Genomic DNA, 18,661 nt, shown 5'->3' on the forward strand with positions numbered 1-18,661 from the left:
GCTGTGACCCGGTTCTGACCCGACGCGCTGCTGCCAGGAGTTCTGGAGGCGACTCTGGGTTTTAGTACCCACTGACCTTTAGCTCAATAAATCAGGATAATTCTGGAAGAAAAGCTGTCAAACACTGGAGGCTCCTTCCAGCAGGACGAGAACCCTGACAGATGGCCTAGTCAAAGCCCAGACCTACGTCCATCTGAGAATGGGTGGAGAACTGATGTTCATGGAGGCAGTCTGAGCTTTCAGCAAAGAAGGATGTGAAACATGTTCATTCTGTAGATGCTGACTGCAGACGCCCGCCACACTTTTCAGATGTTGTGTTGGAATCAGAGCTGCGCTGTGGCTGACTGCAGATCTGTCCTCATCTCCCGCGGAGGAGCTGATCCCTCCTCCCGGACAGATGGAGCTGGATGGGTGTGTCCTTCCCTCCGCCGCCCGCAGCCGCCTCCATCCGGCGGGAACAGCGCAGGATTCCAGCCTCAGATTCTAACTTTGGATGTCCGTGGAAAAGCCCGCGTGGGAGGAAGGCTGGATGTTACTGATGGGAGTGTGACGCCGCGGAGCTCGGAGCCGGATCATCCCGGGCTGTGACGGCGCGGCGGCTCCGCCGAGCCGGGGCTGCGTCTCTGGCTGCGGGGGAAAGTTGCTGCAGCGAGCTGCATCAGCTGCATTCACTGCAGCGCGGAGCGGATTAACGGGACTGGATCCGAAAAGCGGAGCGGGGAGCCGGACACCGCCCGAACCGGAGGAGCCGCTTCCCGTCCCTGTGGAGCAGCGCGCACCGAGCCAGGACCGGAGTCCTGCGGAGCTCCAGAACCTTGTCCTGGTTCTGGTTCTGGGTTTGTCTTCACAGCGGGCCGGTAGGTCTGCAGGGAGACCCGGGCAGCGGAGAGCGGCTCGGCTCAAGGACACTCCCCGGGATTCAGCTGCTGGAGCCCGGCTCCACCGCCGTGGATCTGTCCCCGGGGACTCTCGGTGAGGCGGCGTGTCCACGCGTGGAGCGGGATCTGGGGGAGGAGGGGGGGGGGGGGGGGGACTGGGAAGAGCGGTTTGGAATTTTCCACGCATTCTTTTGTCCGTGGATCAGTGGGAATGCCTTCCTCTGACCTGAACAGCTGCACCTGTTCTCCGGGGTTCCTTTCTTATCAGTGCACGTCACACACGCACGCGCTTCTGCCTTTTCATTCCTAGAACATCGGCCGAGGAATCTGTCCTCCGTGGACGTGGAAGTGGGGGGAGAGGGGGAAGTTGGAAAAGCTGCCGGCTTGTCATTCAACTCCCATCAGTTCATCCAGGAGGAAGAGGAGGAGGAAGAGGAGCTGGTCATCCGTGACAGTGAGGTTGTTAATGCAGTGTGTGTGTGTGTGTGTGCGTGTGTGTGTGTGTGTGTGTGCGTGTGTGTTTCCGACTGTGGGGCCAACAGTTTTATTTTGGTTCCCAGGAAATGAATCATTGTAATCTGATGAGGCTGAGGAGTCTTCACCGCTCAGGACTGCTGCTCGCTTTACGCATGCGCAGCTTCTCTGGGTCCAAATGGTTCTGGTCAGATCCGCAGAGGTTCGGCTGACTGACATCTCTTCACTGGTTCGGTGTTCTGATTGGTTGTAGTGGAGGTGTAGTAGTCATGGGGGAATATGTCCGCAGTGCATGTGCGCGTGCACGCAGCCGTCCGTTGGCGCGCAGCAGGAGGAGGAAGAGGAGGAGTTGATGAAGAGCTTTCATCCCGAACCGATTAAATGTAAACGGGTTCAGAAAAGGCAAAACGAAAGCAAACCGACCGGATGTTACGTCACTGCAGGCCGCGGGATCCGGATTCAGGGTTCCGACTCTGGCGGTCACACAGAGGAAGAAGCTCTGGTTAGTCAGCCCACAGATTTCTAACTTTCTGCAACAAAGCAGAAATTTCATGTTTTCTTCATTTTTTGCAGCTTCTAGAAAACAATTTCTAAATGAATCCAGAAGCAAACAGGAAGAAATGATGGAAAATTCTCCTTTTCAAAGGGATGAGATTCTAGATTAGGACTTTCAGTTGTTAACGTAACAGACTGTGCATTTCTCTCTACCCCCTCCTGCGCCCTACACACACACACACACACGCCCACACACACACACACACACACACACGCACACACACACACACACACACACACACACTGCCTCATCAGCTCTAATCTCAGAAACCCATCTGGGAGGATATTTCTCCTCGGTAGTAAATGTCCTGACTCCACCGCTGGTTCTGTTCGGCACCACATGCAGACGGGCTTTGGACATGAACAACATGAAGAGCTGAAGCTGCATCACAGCAGAAATGAATTGAAAACATTTTCATGAACATTTCTTCTCCAAGTTTCTCCTGATCTGCAGATCTTGTGTTTGTAGCTCTATGATTCTGTTCACCAGGCCGATGGAGTCAACCTCCACTCTGCTTCCATGTTGAATTCAGGTGTGTGTGTGTGTGTGTGTGTGTGTGGGGGGGGGGGGGTTGGTTGGGTCCAAACAGCTGCTAGGGTTCTGACTGACTGCATGTTGGTGGGTCTGGTTCTGTGGGTTCTGGTCGTATAGAAAGTTAGGTGGAAACTCGGCTTCCTGTCTCTAAGAAGAATTAATCTGATGTTTAATCTCCCACATGGTTCTGCCCTCCGCCCTGCCGGTCCATCTGTCCATGCAGGCTCCGCCCCCTGACCCCGCCTGACCTCACTAAGTATGGCTGCTCTCTATCTGAGCCGATTCTTTGCCGCATTGTTCTTAGCAAAAATAATGACAGAACCGAACCCGGATGGTATCAGAACCAAAGCCCAGATTCAGAATTATTGAATTGATGCTACAGCAAGAATAAAAACTTAGACAAAGTATCCAAGGACAAAAGAACGTACTTGCTGCTGGTTGCCACAAGAGCCACGCCCCTTCCTGTCACATCAGAAAGCGGTGTTGTCTCCAGAACCTGTTGGTTCCGGTTGGACCCGATTGAACCCGGTTCTGAGTGTTTGGATGGAGCTGCAGTGACATGACGGCTTAAAACTGCAGCAGAAATTTGCTGCTTCACTTCAATGAAAGCAGCTTTAGGACTGATGGAGGCCATTCTACACTCACATTCTAGACTCACATTCTAGACTCACATTCTAGATGGACTGATTTCCCGAAGCAGCTGCTGATCTTGTTGTTCTGTTTCTTGCTCTTCTTCTCAGCAAACAATCACAAGAATCCAGAATCATTTGTGGATAATCCAGTCTTGCTGTTGATCTGCCTGGCTGTGCAGCCTGTTTTGCCCCAGCCTGTGGTAGCTTCCGGAGCAATAAGGGGCGGGGCGACCCCCACCCTGGAGAAACTTCTGGTTCAGTAAAACTTGAAATATATTGTGCAGTGAGTTTCTCTTTACACAAGGGGTGTTCCCAGTGTTCCCAGTGTTCATTACTGCCATCATGTCCCATCAGTGGATTAGACTCTCAGGTAGATTTATTATTACTATTATTAGGAAGAGGAGGAGACGATGAAGAGCATCAGAAACCCGTCTACTGGACAATCCCAGGAGACGATGGAGAGGTTGTTCAGTGGGCTGATCAGACACACACACACACACACACACACACACACACACACACACACCCTATTCTGCAAGATCTGCATGCCATGTTTGCTATAATGAACTGTGTGTGTGTGTGTGTGTGTGTGTGTGTGTGTGTGTTAGCCTGGGTCATTAGTCGGTGCAATCAGATCTAACCCGTCCACTGACAGCAACGATTCCTCCGGAGTTACAGAATGTAAATGTTTAGGAAAGCTCTTCCCTTCCTCTTCCTCCTCTTCGTCCTGTTGGTCTCCATGGTGACGAGTCGGAGTATCAGATCGGCTCCATGGGGGTTTTATTGGACTCTGTGCTGTCCAGCCTGAGGGACAGCTGGTGGTCATAATGTTCTGCCTGTCCATCCAGCCGTTTATTTCAGGTTCTGGACGATTTAAACCTGGTTGGGTTAAATGTTTCCCAGAATGCTTCAGGACAGACAGCGCTCTGATGGTGCTGCGTTCAAATGCAGTTCTGATATTCTGGTGATTATCGGTCCAGGACGGCTGGTTCTGGTTCTGGTTCTGGTTCTAAGGTGAAGTTGCCTCCCAGGTCAGTGATGGCTGGTTGAGGTTTTACCCACAATGCCTCTGGAGACAGAGTGAAGCCACGTGGAGGACGGTCAGTTTGTCCATTAAAAGGTTTTAATACCCAGATTTTTACCTGCAGAGCTTCTGGTGACTCATTTTAACATTCGAATGATGAATAATCAGGATTCCTGTCATTTTAAAACCTTTGATTGCCCCACTAAAACATCTCGTATTGATCAATAATCTATTTTTACTTTGACCAGCTGTTTGTCCAGCTGATCCTTTATTTTTGGTGCTTAAAAAACAAAATGATCAACAGATATTTTCACATTTCCTGTAAACTAAAAACATTTTCTAACTCAGAAACAAGATGAGTCGCCGCGCGCCACAAACCACTTCTGGGGAAACCTGGGAATCCTGCTGCAGCATCGTACAGGCTGCAGCATCGGTCCTGCTGCAGCATCATACAGGCTGCAGCATCGGTCCTGCTGCAGCATCATACAGCTCCGGGGAAGCCACTGCAACCAGCTGACCTTTGACCTCTGCTGAAACCAGCATCATGGTGGCTGGAAGGAGACAGGAAGAGCGATGGACGCTGAAGTGAACCTTGACCTGAGGACATGGAGGACAGCAGAAAATCAGTTTGGAATAAAAACCTGAAGTAAAAAACAGGAGCAGAGAGCAGACAGAACGGGCCGATCTGGATCAGAGGCAGGACCGATCTTGGCCCGGTTCTGCTGACAGACGGACCAAACAGATGCTGCAGGATCAGGTTCTAGACCCAGACTCACCTTCACACATCCTTCGTCATTAGCCTTGGAACCGAGAGCCCTGGACGGACCGGTCGGTTAAACATGGGCAGTCAGGCTGACGACGTGGGGGTGTGTTCTCTGCAGCGGCCGTGGTCTAGGCAATGGGCGTGGTTTCTGCAATGGGCGTGGTCTCTAAAGTGGGCGTGATCTCTGCAGTGGGCGTGGTACTGGTCAGTTTATCTACAGTTCAGTCAGGGTGTGAATACGTTTTGCATAACTGGTTTTGATAACTTTTCTAAAAACATTCTTTATTTTTACTCCAGTTACTTTGGACTAAACGTCTGAACTATTTCAGTTACAAGACAAGGAGCCGTTTAATGGTGTTAAACTCTGAACTCTTGACCTCTTCTGGACTCTTTGCTCCGGACTCTTTCTGTTTTCTGTGTGTAGGAAATGGAGCACAAACTGAGGGAGCCGTCAGCTGCTGACGCTGCTTCCAACGCCTTCGGAACAGTTTAGTGCCGCGCTTTTAGCTAAGATTGAATGCTCATGTAAGCTTTCATCACGCTGCACGATTCTCTGCTGAGTCTCCATCTGCTCATCCTCCAACACAGAACCAAACATTTCCTCCAAATCTGACCGGATGATGGATTCCTGGAGACGCTCAGCTGGTGAATCCTGGCTGGAAGGAGGAAGGAGCAGAACGAAGGTTGGCTTCTGGTTCTGGTTCCTCAAGGAGGAACCTATGACTCCATGTTTACCCATCCTGATTGGTCCATCAGTGACCCAGCCCATCCATCCAGCGGTTCTGGATCGGTCTTAATGGAGGATCCACCTTCATGATCCATGAAAAGTTGATAAAAATGGAGAAGCAGAACTTCAGGCCAAAGCTCAAAAAGGGAAATAAGATGCTGTAGTCAGTCTGCAGACACAGAACAAGCTATGGTCACTGATGATGAAGATGAAGATGATGCAGTGATGTTTGTGGGGAGAGGAAGAGCAGGAGGCCTTGGAGGCTTCATGAGTGGAAGATTAGAAACGCTCTGTTAATCTCCTCAGATGAAGTCCGGCAGGTTTTCCTTCTGTCCGTTCAGCCGGTCAGTGCCGCTCCGTTTCCACTTTAATGGCTGAACAATTTTTCATCACATAGAATGTTTTAAACACCACAGAGCGTCTAAATCAGCATTTCTCTATTCGGGTCCTCAGGCCCCCCACCCTGCATGTTGTTTCCCTTCTGCCACACACCTGGATTGAATCTGTGGTGATCAACAGGTTTCTGCAGCATTGATGGTGATGTAATGATTAGAATCAGCTGCTCTGGAGTAGAGACATCTAAACCATGCAGAGCAGGAGGCCTGAGGACTGGAACTGAGAAGGACTGATCTAAAGCAACGGCTGACATGGAGATGTTCTGCTCCTGCCTACTTCACTCTGCTGGACGGGAGCGACCTCCTGCCTTCCTTCCTTCCTTCCTTCCTGCCTTCCTGGTTTTAAATATTAATGCCTGGATGGAAATGAAAACCTTTATTCTTAATTTTTCTGACGATAATGAGAAACGATCGTCTCCTGAGCTCCAGAGTGAATTTCAGCACTAATTACTTTAGTTTAGTTGTTTTTCTCCAACCTGTAGTTTTAAACGAACCAATTCTTCTCTCGTGAATCTGATTGGATGAACTTCTGAATGTTTAAGGGAACGTTAGTCAAAGCGTCACGTCCGATTGGCCGACTGTTGCTGCAGCCAATCAAAAGGTCAAAATGTAAATATCAGGATTTATCTGCTCTTCTTGTGAAAACAATCATTTTATTTACATTGTGCCAATTTACAACTAATATCTCAAAGCACTTTGCAAAAAATCATTTCCATTTTTTTCTCTGGTAATTATTCAAAGTAGATCAAAAGTTTCTTCCTGAGGAAAACCAGCAGCAGTTCTGAAGGTGTTCAGATGTTTTAGAGAATCCAGTGAAAACTTTCAGACGTTTGTTCCTGAACTCTGCAGCGGCTCAACTAGTAAACTCTTCTGTCTGTGACACCACAACGTTTCCACAGCCTCATGGACATTTTCTGTGAAAAGCTTTTAAATCTGCTGCTGATCAAAGGTTCCCTTTAATTGAGGCGGAGATGTTGCCGAGTCAGCAGAAGCCGGTTGCCTGAGTGAGAGCTGAGAGGTTTTTAGCTGCAGCAACAGGTTGCTCAGTGCTGGGAAGGTGTGAGATCGATAGCAGGCTTTATTCCTCTGCAGACCGTCATTCAGCTGGGTCTCAGTAAAACATCGGCAGCAGCCTGGTTGTTAGCGCCGCGCTGACGTCCCCAACACACCTTCAGCTGTTTGCAGCCTGGAGGATCGATGGCGGCTTCAGAGGGCCGAGGCGTCATCCTGCGCTTTGAGGAGGGCGGGGCTAAAGACTCGGGAGGGCGGAGCTAAAGACTCGTGGGTCGGGGTTAATGATGCCTCCTGACTGAATCTGCTATTCCTCCACATCAGAGGAACCCATCCTGCATTAAACTCAGAATTTTTTGAAAAGTCCATTTAGGAATAAATGATCCGTAGTTTTTATTGGAATTAAATTAAACACAGACAAATACGGATCATCGCAACTCTTTTTTTGCACATTAATCTGGCAGCAGCCACAATGTGTCACTGAACTGCTCAGGTCACTGAAATGATAGGATATGATTGATGGCTACTACACAGCTTCATTCCCACATAGTATCGCCACCAACATCTATCTAGCGAGGTTAATAAAAAAATATTGTAATTAAACTGTAACATTTTAAAATATACTGATTAGCAATGACTTGTTTACACTAACGACTTTGCAGACGGCAAACTAAAGCTGTCTGCCAAACTAAATATATTTACAAGCTGCTGTAATGTAAACTAAAACAGCAGCTTAATGAAAGCCAGTGTAGCCCGTGTTGCATTCTAGGATTAGTAGGATTTGAAATAATCCAAATTAAAATCAATCCAAGTGTTCCCTTAAAAACTAGGTTCGTCTGCTGGAGGAGGTGGCAATTTGTAAAAACACAGAGACAACTAGATGGTGCAAAAATTGGTGAGTTGTATTAACATTTACAATATATACAAGTTAGTCCACAATTTAAAGTCCAAAAGGGTTCCTTATACCAAGGAAGTCAACCAGTCTTTCTTGATGATGAAAGGGAAAAAACAAAATAATAATAATAATAATAATCCAGTTCCTTCAGTGAAGACTTGTTGGGCTGAATCTCCAACCAGTTCGGAAGAGTTTCCTCAGATAATAGGTGTTGTATTTCCGGATCCGCTTAAACGGTTAGCTCGCCAGTGTGGTCAGCATGAAGCCAGACAATCCTTGCTGTATTCTAGACCCTTCAGCCACTCATTGAGCGAGGGATCTGCAACACACCTGCCCAGTTCCCTCTTGACCAACCGTGATCTTTATAACGTTCGGTTGATTAATCACCCGTCTGTACGTCAGGGTCCGACAACGTTTCCTACCTAAGGTGCGATTAGCAGCCATATAAGCCGTAGCTGTCAATTTAGGACGCTGACGTGCAGCTGTCACATGAAAAAATAAATAAAATTAAATCTAACAAAATGGAAAATAAAATAAATAAACTAAATCTAAGAATAGAATAATAGAAAAATTATCCTGGTTACACCAGGTATAAAATAAATTAAATAAAGCTTACCGTAATCTTCAATGAACTGAAACACATGAAACAAAATGTCCACAGGTAGCACGTATTTATAAGAATATGCTGAGTAAGCAGTATGTCACGTAGCATTGATGTGCGCATGCGCATTATCACAAGGTAGGGCGGATTTATGGGTAGCACATATAAACAGGACGCCTACCGGGACATTATTGGTGTTGCGCAGCGCTCTCACTTCCGCCTGTGACCAATGCTGGGTCAAGTTCAGTCCGGGCAGATTTCATTGACAGAAGTTTTGTTCTTCGGGGACCAAAATGCCGGGAACAACACAGCCTGTTCCTCCAGAGCCGCTGCCGGTTCAGGTGAGCGGTAGGCGGAGCGGACAGACGGAGCACAGCGGGGGGCTGTAGCTGATGCTAAGTGTAGCTTTACAGAGAAAACGTAAAATAAAGTTTTACATCCTGTAAGGACACATGGAGGCGAATGTCTCTGTGGCGGAGGAATCAAATCCCAATGCTAACATAAAAACAAAAACTATAAATATCTGGGCAAAGTGAGAGTTTATCTACTAAACTGACTGAAAATGAAAACATAAGCTAAAGACGGGAGGCATTTTCTTACAGGTGTCTGAGTCTGCTGCTTTATTAAGTTCAATATAATTTCAGATCTTTATTACTTTTGTCCAGGTTAATTTAAAAAGTGAGCCATTATTGTTATTTTCTAAACTACAAAAAATTGTTAGGAATATGCAAATACGAAAAATTGAGTTGATGTTGATGTTGTTAAGGAGGGGATGAATGGAGAACAGCCGGCCGGTTAGGAGCTCTAACGCCGATGCAGATGAACTTTCACCAGTCAGGAGCATCAGGAACGTTTTTCTGGAACACGGAACCGCTAACGAGGTAAAGCACAGAAACGGCTTCCTAGCTAGCATGGAGACGAGCACATGAATACAAGTACTACAGTATTAATACGGCTGTTAGGGCAGTATTTGCCCATATTTTATTTTATAAATTTTTTATGAGATTACTTGATTAATTGTCAGAATAATTGATATTTTATTAATCATTTAAAGCAGATAGAAAATGTTCCATAGATCAGAACACAGGTTGGTTTAAATAAAAACCTTCTTACTAGAATAAATAAATGACATGAAACATTTTTGTGAAAAGGGTAATTTCTGAAAAATATTTTTTGATCCATGCTGTGTGTGTGTGTGTGTGTTTGTGTAAAAACTAAAAACTTAGAAGCAACAGGCAGCTGCATGAAGAACTAACCTGCATTAATCCGATGTAATCCCAGCCGGTCGGGAATCTGAGTCAGGCTGAAACACAATGGAGCAGCAAGAACGACAATCTGGCTGCAACCTTTAATAATTCAATTTTCAGCAGCAGAGATTAGTGACATTACCTTACAGCAATACCAAACCTGCAGCTCTGCCTCCTGGACTCTGCTCCCTCACATCCTTTTCTCCTCGACCTTTGCTCTGCTGGAGGAGCGCCGTGCTCCTGCAGCAGAACCAGTGAGGCGTGTTGTTGTTCGTCCTGCCAGACGGCTGACAGAGATCGATAGTTTTGAGCAGAGCAGTTCCACGTTGAGCTGTGTGGCTCCAGAGGAGCCGGCAGATGTGGGACGTGTTTCTGGAGCGAACGCTTCCACCTGGACGGAACGGGAAGTAACCATTCAGGATGAAATCCAATGAGTCACAACAATGTTTCTGGTTTTCTCCCATCAATCACGTCCCAGTTTAAATTATATATATACTGTATGTAATTAAGGGAGGAGGCCCCGGGGAAACCCAGGATACGCTGGAGGGACGATGTCTCTCGGCTGGCCTGGGAACGCCTTGAGATCCTGGAGGAGCTGGAAGAAGAGACTGGGGAGGGAAGACTGGGCCTCCCTTCTGAAGCTGCTACCCCAAGACCCGACCAGGATAAAGAGGATGGATGGAAGGATGGAAGGATGGATGGATGGATGGATGGATGGATGGAAGGAATTAAGTTGAATTAATTTTGTGGATTTGAATGTGCCAACATTTGTTTTAAGTGGAACCTTTGTTTTTGCACGTTTCTGATACGCCTGTAAATCTGACGCACAGCTACATTGGCTGACTTTAGCAACTAGTGGCTTCTGGGCTAATTTCTAAACGATTTGATGCTGGAAAAAATTGTTTTTGTGGTAAAAGGGTTTGCCTATCAGTGAAGCTATGCTAGCCTAAAATAGCATCTCGATGCTAATCAAGTAGCAGCTAACGCTAACGTCAACACCACAGTAAGAAGCTCCATGAATGATGGGAGGTTTTCTGCCTCCAGATGTTTCCAGTCCTTCAGCATCTGATGTCATCATCTTTCATGAGAAAATATTTCACAGAAATGTTGAAATCTGATTTTCTCTTTTTACATAAAAACTCAAAGAAAACATCATTTTTATTCTGGATGAAGCTTTTCAGTTAAATGTGGATTGGGTGAAGTCAGAACCTTTTCTCTGTCAGCTTGTTCCAGGATACATGACGACTATTTTACTGAACGTTTGTCTACAGATCTATATTTAATAGAGCTGCAAAATATTTAGCAGCAACATGTTTCATTCATGAAGAACGGAGCTGAAACGTCTGACTGTCTTCAGCTTCATTAGATCAGACAGGAATCTGCATGAAATCTGATCCTGGATCATCTGGATGCAGAGGGAGGGGGGGGACACTGAGGGAGGGGGGAGACACTGAGGGAGGGGGGGTGGACATGCTGTCCTTCACTGCAGCTGCAGACTGTCTCTACAGGACATTTGTCCGTCTGGTTGAAAACCTGCAGCAGCCGGAAAACAGAAAAGTTTCCACAGCAACTCAGACGCTGGACATTGGAGTTTAATGGCAGTGATTTAGGGAACCTGTGTGTGTGTGTGTGTGTGTGTGTGTGTGTGTGTGTGCGTGTGCGTGTGCGTGTGTGCGTGTGTGTGTGTGTGTGTGTGCGCGTGTGTGCGTGTGCGCGTGTGTGCGTGTGCGTGTGCGTGTGCGTGTGCGTGTGTGTGTGTGTGTGTGTGTGTGTGTGTGTGTGTGTGTGTGTGGTGCTGAGCAGCATCTGTATGCGACCTTGAATAATTCAGCTCTACAAGTGAAGAAATGATTCATGCTGATTATTTTCACCGTGTTGCCAGGAAACGCCGCCAAATTATCCTGAAAGCTCAAAGGTCATCCTGACAGGGTCAAAGGTGAGCCCAGCTCTCCAGCTGACTACATGTCAGTCTACTGAACACCAGCAGGTTGCAGCAATGGACGATTGACCAGATCATCTCTCCAATCCAGGAATCGACCTTTGACCCCTGACCTGAACCAGAGTTTTGCAGAACACTGACTGTTGAACAGAACCAGCCGTCCTCCTGAAGCAACTTGTAGTTGGAAAGAGACTCTGAGATGTTTAATGAGGAAGACTTCTCTGCTTCTTCATCTCTTTATCCTCACACTCCTTCCCCTTCTCTCGCCCTCCAGGTGAATGCTCTCTCTCTCTCTCTCTCTTGCCCCCCCACCCCTCTCTAATGCAGTAAATGGATGTGGGTTCTGGTTCTGGTTTTCCTGCAGAAGGGTATTGTCCTGAAACTCCAACCTTTCCTCCACTTCCTGTGATTTCTGACCATCAGGATTCATGCAGATAATTAACCTGCAATCATGGATAATAGGAGACATAAAGGACTCACCCAGCTTTTATTTTGGTAGTCCACTTCCAGTTTTCAGCAGGTGAATTTGCATGTCAGCTAATACTTAGCTCTTAGCTAAATATTTTGCTAATATGCTAATTCACTTGCAAATAACCTGCAAGTAAGTTTATTTAGCTGCTAATGAAACATTTAGCTGCTAACTGTGACATTTCTAAATGAGTAACTTGGTGACTTCAACCCTCCAGTATCTCCAGTAGTCATCCTCTCTGATGATGATGCTGGTTCTGCTGCCAGGTTTGGCTTCCTGGTTCTGTTGGTGTTCATGGACCTCCAGCAGCTGGACGAGGTCTAGGCGTCTTTAACCTGTGATCTCTGAGAGGCCGAGATGGTCGTTGGTCTGAGCTTCATGCTTTCACTTCGATACTCAGGGAGCAATGAGCAATGAGCTTTGTCGTGTTGTCTTCGTTATCCTACATGCAGCGTTTCGCCGGCCACTTGGTTGGAGCGCGGTAGGCGGCTGTGGCCTCATCAGGCTGGTTCCACAGGAGAGGAAAGGAGAGGGAGAGATCTCTGAGCTTCCATCTGCTGGTCTGGAGCGAATCGACCAGGCTCCTCAAAGCCTCACTTCATCATGTTGATGCTTGGCAAGCCTGGAGGAAACAGGAAGTAGAGTTTGCAAACCAGCATGGAGCACACATCCCAGTCAGAGTCTGGTGGCTCTGGTCCTGTATATCAGGACTTATTCTGTGAAAGTCTTTAACTCATCCACTCTTTCTGGAAAGCCAAAAATACCTCATGTGAGCAGAATATATTTTTGGCAAACTGAAAAAGTTATTTTATCGACCGTTTCTAATGCGATACTTCAAACTGCAAACTCATCTACGGTACCGAGTGAAACCAACCGGATAAATAAGGATGTGATGAGGAACACCGTCTGCTGACTAAATGTTGAGTTAATTAACGGATCATCATGGCAGATAAAAGATTCTCCTCATCCAGCAGAATAAACCCGGCGGTTCCGAGCGGTCGGTGAGATTCTGGGTAGCCATGTTAGCCCGCAAACCTCGACCCAGAGCCGGTTCTGAGGGGACGGCGGAGTGCAACAGCTGACCATCTGATTGTAACGCAGCCAGCAAGACGGAACCCTCGATGGAGACGACCTCTGACCTTTTCCTCCCAGGAGGCTGCAGCCGAGGGCAGCCATGTGTAGCAGGTATTTTAATTAGCCACATGCTCATTGTTAGCTCTGGTAATTAGCCACATGGAGCCGGAGGCAGGCGGGAAACGGCTGGGACATTCACCTCCATTAGAAAAATGTCTTCATTTATGATGTTTACAAACATTAGGAGGAAATGCTTTCCTGCAGAGACACTGGGATAATGGGGAGTAGAATGAAAACACGAGCTTTTTGGGCGGTGTAGAACCGGGTGGTGCAGAACCGGGCGGTGCAGAACCGGGCGGTGCAGAACCGGGCGGTGCAGAACCGGCCGCGGTTCCTGTGTTTGCAGTCGGTGCTCTGTGCCGTATTTTTTAAGATGGACTCCATCTTGTTTGTAGAAACGGTGAGGCTCCCGCAGCAGCATGGCTGACCTATCAGAGCTTCTAACCCAGTTATTGATCATAAACAGTCACTTCACATGCAGCTGTCGGCACCGGGCCGCTAAGAAGCAGTTTGTCATACAAGATGATTAGTGAATTTTCTGAATTTCGTTTGGAGAATCATCATCTGCAGTGGTTCTGGGTAGATTCCCAATATAGATCTGATCAGGATAACGCTGTGACATCGATTTCCTTGAACCAAACCTTTGGCTTGCTCTTAGCTTTCTACCTCACTTCAGGAAGTGGTGGTGACTTCTGGTTTCCAGCAGAGTTTACTGGTTTCCAATGGGAGACATGGTGGGATGTGTAACAGCTGATCATTGGTTGGTTGGATGGCTGAAGAATCCTCCAGCTGCTTGTTGTGTTGAAAAGCGGCCATCTTGGCTCGTTGTGTATGTCTGGTCTGGGCCAGGGGTCACTGCTGTTCGGCGTCTCATGGGATTTATTTTTCATCTTAATTCCAGGTTGTTCCAGGGAGGGGAGCTGCCTGGAAGCTCTTCTGTTAGTCTCTGTTGTCACTGGTCGGGTTTTTCATTTCCAGATCCTGTGTTGACCTGGATTTTCACCTCCAGTCGGTGAATCTTTATTTTTACCACTTCAAATCTCTGCAGAAGCTTGTTAAGCTTCTCTGTGTTGAACAGAGACATCCTGGTTCACCCTAACCCTAGAAAAGTAGCAAAAGACAGAAAAATCCCACCGTCCTCAACTCTGAAGTGATCCAGTTTGAGAGGAGACAGAACAGCAGGACGAGCCCTTCCTGCCGCAGGTTCTGGTCCTCAGCGGTTCTGGTTCTGGTCCACCTGAGTCTGCTGGTATCTGGAGCACTGGGCTTCCTGCAAGAACTTTCCTGTCTGGACCTGATTCAAAGGAAGTGGACCGGGCCGGCAGAGATGCAGATGTTGCAGCTCTGATTGGTTCTCAGGTAGAATATCTGAACCAATCAGATCGCAGCAAGGAGGTTCCAGGAAACACTTCACTGAAACAGCAGGTATTCTCTGTACCACTGCAGTGGTTCTGGTTCCGGTCTGAGCGGTTCTCTAGAAAACCTTGGAGAGCGACACCAGGAACCCAGCAGCAGGTCAGGAAGAAGGTTCTGGTTCAGTTCAAGCATTCGGACTGGAACTCGTGGTCATTCTTTAAAAGTTCTGGCAGCATTCAAACGGGTGTCAGGACTTCTGCTCCCCTTCTGACCAGCAGCATTTCTCTGGAGTCGACCAAAGCGTTCTGCATCAGAACCCCTAGGAGCTGGAGGTTCTGCTGGGATCACTCAGTCTCAGTTTTCTCCACAGAATCAGTTTGTGCTTCACTAGCTGAGGGTTTGAAACGTTTCTGCTTTAATACGCCTGATTCAGATGATTGGACTTCAGCTAACGCCTGTTCATCAGCCATCAGTGGAAATGAGCTGGACTGAAGCGTGCAGGGCAGTGAGGTCCAGGGTTGGGAAACACCACAAGAAACAGTGGAAATGAAACATTTTCTCCTCTAGCCACAGTGGCTGACAAAGATAATATTTCACCTGCCACTGTTTGGGCTACAGATCCCACCAGTACAAGCAAATTCTATAAAATATAGGATTTATTCTTAACTCTATGAAAACTGATTTACTGACAATAATTTTACTATACAGATGTACTTGGACTAATTTAACATAAAGCTTGGACACCCAAACAGTAGTGCAGTGATTACTAACAGTAAACTTTAACAGACATCCTTGCAGTCATTTTCACATTCTGGCAACAAAGAAGACCTGTCTAGTCATTTCTTAAACATTTTTAAATGTTATTGATAGCTGTTTTATAACTGTTTTATTTATTTTCCCATTACTTATTATGTTTTCTATTGAATTCACAGTTATTCTTATTACTGTTCATTATTAATTCCACGGCCGTCTTCATTCCTGTGTTATCCCGGGGCTTTCTGACTTCCTGCTAGCCAAGTGTTAGCTTCCCCCTTCCAGACTCTCTCTGTCTCTCTCTCACACACACACACACACACCTGCATGAAACTGTCCCTCTTCAAGAACATTTCCACTCCTTCTAACCGGGCAGCAGCAGCTAATCTGAACTCTTCCTCAATCTGTTCCTGGTCATGTCTCTCATCGTCCTCCTCTGACGATAATAAATCCCCAGAATAATTCCTTCTCCCTCCTTCTCTGCTCCTCAATCTCCCAACGGTCGAAGTTAGTGTAGTAATTAACATATCAGTTACTTTGACACATTTTTCTCAATGGCCTTTTTAGTTTTTGTCGTAGTTTTTCTGACCCGCTCCGTCTCATATCCACTCATTTTCTCGGACTCCGGTTAGCAGCTAACCGTTAGCTGAAATAACGCTATTTATAACCTCAGAGGGGAGGGGCGGGCCAAGGCCAATGTCCATCAATAAAATCAACCAATGGGCTGTCAAGTCAATGAAAGTAATATTTAATAATATTTTGTTGTTAAATGATGACAGCGTAGAGCCGCCAGATACAGACATTATGTTCATCCCCTGGACAGAAGTTCAAACTGAATGCAGATTTTTTTTTCTGTTCAAATTGTCAACCTGCCATTGTGTTGGTTGTTGCTCCAATTTCACTCCACTTCATACTTTTACCCACATTTGGCCAGTGGGGGCGCTAATTTCCACCCCTGATGGAAACGCTGGAAACTCTAGGAAGTTTCAGCTTCATGTTGCTGAGGAGAGGACGACAACATGAGATATTTACCATCACTGAAAACAATGGCGATGGTGGAAACGAGTATTCGTGTTGGTGGTTGAGGTTCTGGCCCCCGCCAGAAAACAGTGGGAATGCTGAAAATGGTGGAAATATTGAAAATGCTGAAAACAGACACATATGGGTTCATGTGTGTCTAAAGGAGGTTTTCTGGTAGAGTTTCTGCTTCATGTTTGAACAGTTCTTTGTAGTTCTCTGGTCTCCAGTCAGTTTATCACACAATGCAATGTACGTGTGCTTCACGTTGCAGCATAGAGGAAGAGATATTTACCATGGTTGGAAACGTTGATAATGAAGGAGAGCCTGAAGGGGATGCAGGGCTCTGCTGAATGATTCATGGTGAAAAGAAGGCAGCGTTCAGCACAGAAAACAAAGACACATGGATTCATGCATGAGTGCTTCCAAAACACACTTAGCCCTGACCACATACACACAGGCCAACACCACTACCATGATCCGACACACTCGGTGTGCTCGGGTGAGCCGGCCGGACGTCCGCTGTGGGACATTGTGCAGGGCGTTGTCAGTGTCCTGACTGTGGGACATGAGGACGGTGGACTCCCGGTGTCTGAGAGGATGAGTGGGTCGGTGTTTGATGCAGAGGCAGCCGGGTTGGCAGCGTGGGCTGGAGGTACGCTCGGCTCTCTGCAAGGGTAAAAATATATCTGCATCTCTGGAAAATGGAGCAAACACGAGCTGGACTCTGTTTCCATCTTTACCTGCAGAGCTGGCATCAGCAGTGTTGAGGTTCCAGTTTCAGGAACGCTTCACTAACTGAAGGTCCAAACCTCTGTCTGTCTCCGGCCCTGTCTACTTCCTGGATCAGCCTCATCATTCATGAAAGACAGTTCCTTATGCAGGGCTCTGTAAGAGTTTTTTGCTCTTATTTTGACGTTTAAAAGAGACCTCCAATCAAACAACGTTTGCTATGAATGTTGAAATAAATCAAACCTGGAAAGTTAGCCTCCAGGTCTATAAGTACAGGGCTTTTCCTGTTATGAAATATTCATCTGGGGTTGAGGAGGAAAACTGATTCAGACACGGAGAATAGAAACGTTTGTTCCTGAGGAACGGGTTAGTTCAAGTAACGATGCTTCATAATGGACCAATCACAGGTGATAATGGTGCAGATTTTAAAAACTGCAGCCATGTGACCAAACACCAACATAGCGAGGATTTTATTAGCAACGTTATCAGAATGTGGAGCCGATCTGAAATGTTCCAGTTAAAACAGGTTATGGTTTTATTGAACAGTATGTGTGAAGATGATCCCACAGCAAAGGGTTCTAGTTTGACGATGTGAACAGACACGCCAGGAGAACAAGGCCTGGCCTGCTGCTCCTCTGAGGTCAGAGGTCAGATTCCTCCTGTCGGCTCAGTGGTCATTTTGTTTCCTTCCACCTTTCTCCTGTTGATTTATTTACATGTTTGGACAGCAGAGATGTTGTTCTAATCAGTTTATCCTTGATCTTTTCCAGTGTGTGTGTGTGTGTGTGTGTGTGTGTGTGTGTGTGTGTGTGTGCTTAGCTACATTATTTAGGGCAGTTTCTGTCATGTTTACAGGTTTTCCCCAGTAAACCTGCTCAGCCCGGCGGTCGGGGTGCGAGGCGTCCGCCGGGTCTCGTATTAACAGATGACCCGGACTGAGACGGTTTTCTGGGGGAATCGCTGCGCATGTGAACCTGGAGCGCAGCTCCATGTGAACATTGATGGTTCACATGGAGCTGCGCAAGCAGAGCAAACGTGGTGGATTAAAATTTGACTCGTACCTTGATGAATTTTACAAAGAAACTTGGATCCTCTCACAGGTTGATACAAATGTCCATAAAGATGATCCAATATGAGCGATCTATGCTAAGGTCAACGTCAGAGATCCAGCCACGACAGCGCGTGAAACGCTCAGAGGCGCAAGCGGCACATAAAGCCTGGCGGCCCGCCAGGCCTATAATACTCTGTTTACCAACCTTCTGAAGACTGACGGGCCTTACGGGGCCAAAGCCCGGCCCTGATAAGGTGGAGCCCTTGTGTGGGGTCAGAGGTCAGACTTAGAGGTATGGTAAGAATTAGGTTCTGATTAAGGTTTGGAATAGACTAAATAGACAATGCTAATACATTCTTGCATCAGCACTTCTTCTGTTTGCTTCTTTGCTCAAAGTTGAAACTAAACTCCAGTCAGCAGCATTAAAACTTCCTGCTCTGCATGCCATTAGCCCATTTAGCAACTTTTGTGAA

The 18,661-nt window shown here is 46.9% G+C and overlaps 1 protein-coding gene across 5 annotated transcripts in view; it reads left to right on the forward strand.

The window, feature by feature from the left end:
* Positions 1 to 1,058: 1,058 nt before the first annotated feature.
* Positions 1,059 to 18,661, forward strand: part of si:cabz01090165.1 (uncharacterized protein LOC100333421 homolog) — a 64,861-nt gene continuing 47,258 nt past the window's right edge. The window contains exons 1-4 of one of the 5 annotated variants that reach the window (XM_044119751.1): positions 8,685 to 8,831; positions 9,257 to 9,371; positions 11,620 to 11,673; positions 11,768 to 11,950. The gene's annotated coding sequence lies outside the window, so the exon portion shown is untranslated. Of the gene's footprint in view, positions 1,338 to 8,655; positions 8,832 to 9,256; positions 9,372 to 11,619; positions 11,674 to 11,767; positions 11,951 to 18,661 lie in introns of those variants that run through there. The other 4 variants (XM_044119747.1, XM_044119748.1, XM_044119750.1 and 1 more) reach the window with 4 other exon arrangements.

The sequence above is a fragment of the Gambusia affinis genome, linkage group LG06, assembly GCF_019740435.1.
Source record: "Gambusia affinis linkage group LG06, SWU_Gaff_1.0, whole genome shotgun sequence".
NCBI lineage: Eukaryota > Metazoa > Chordata > Actinopteri > Cyprinodontiformes > Poeciliidae > Gambusia > Gambusia affinis.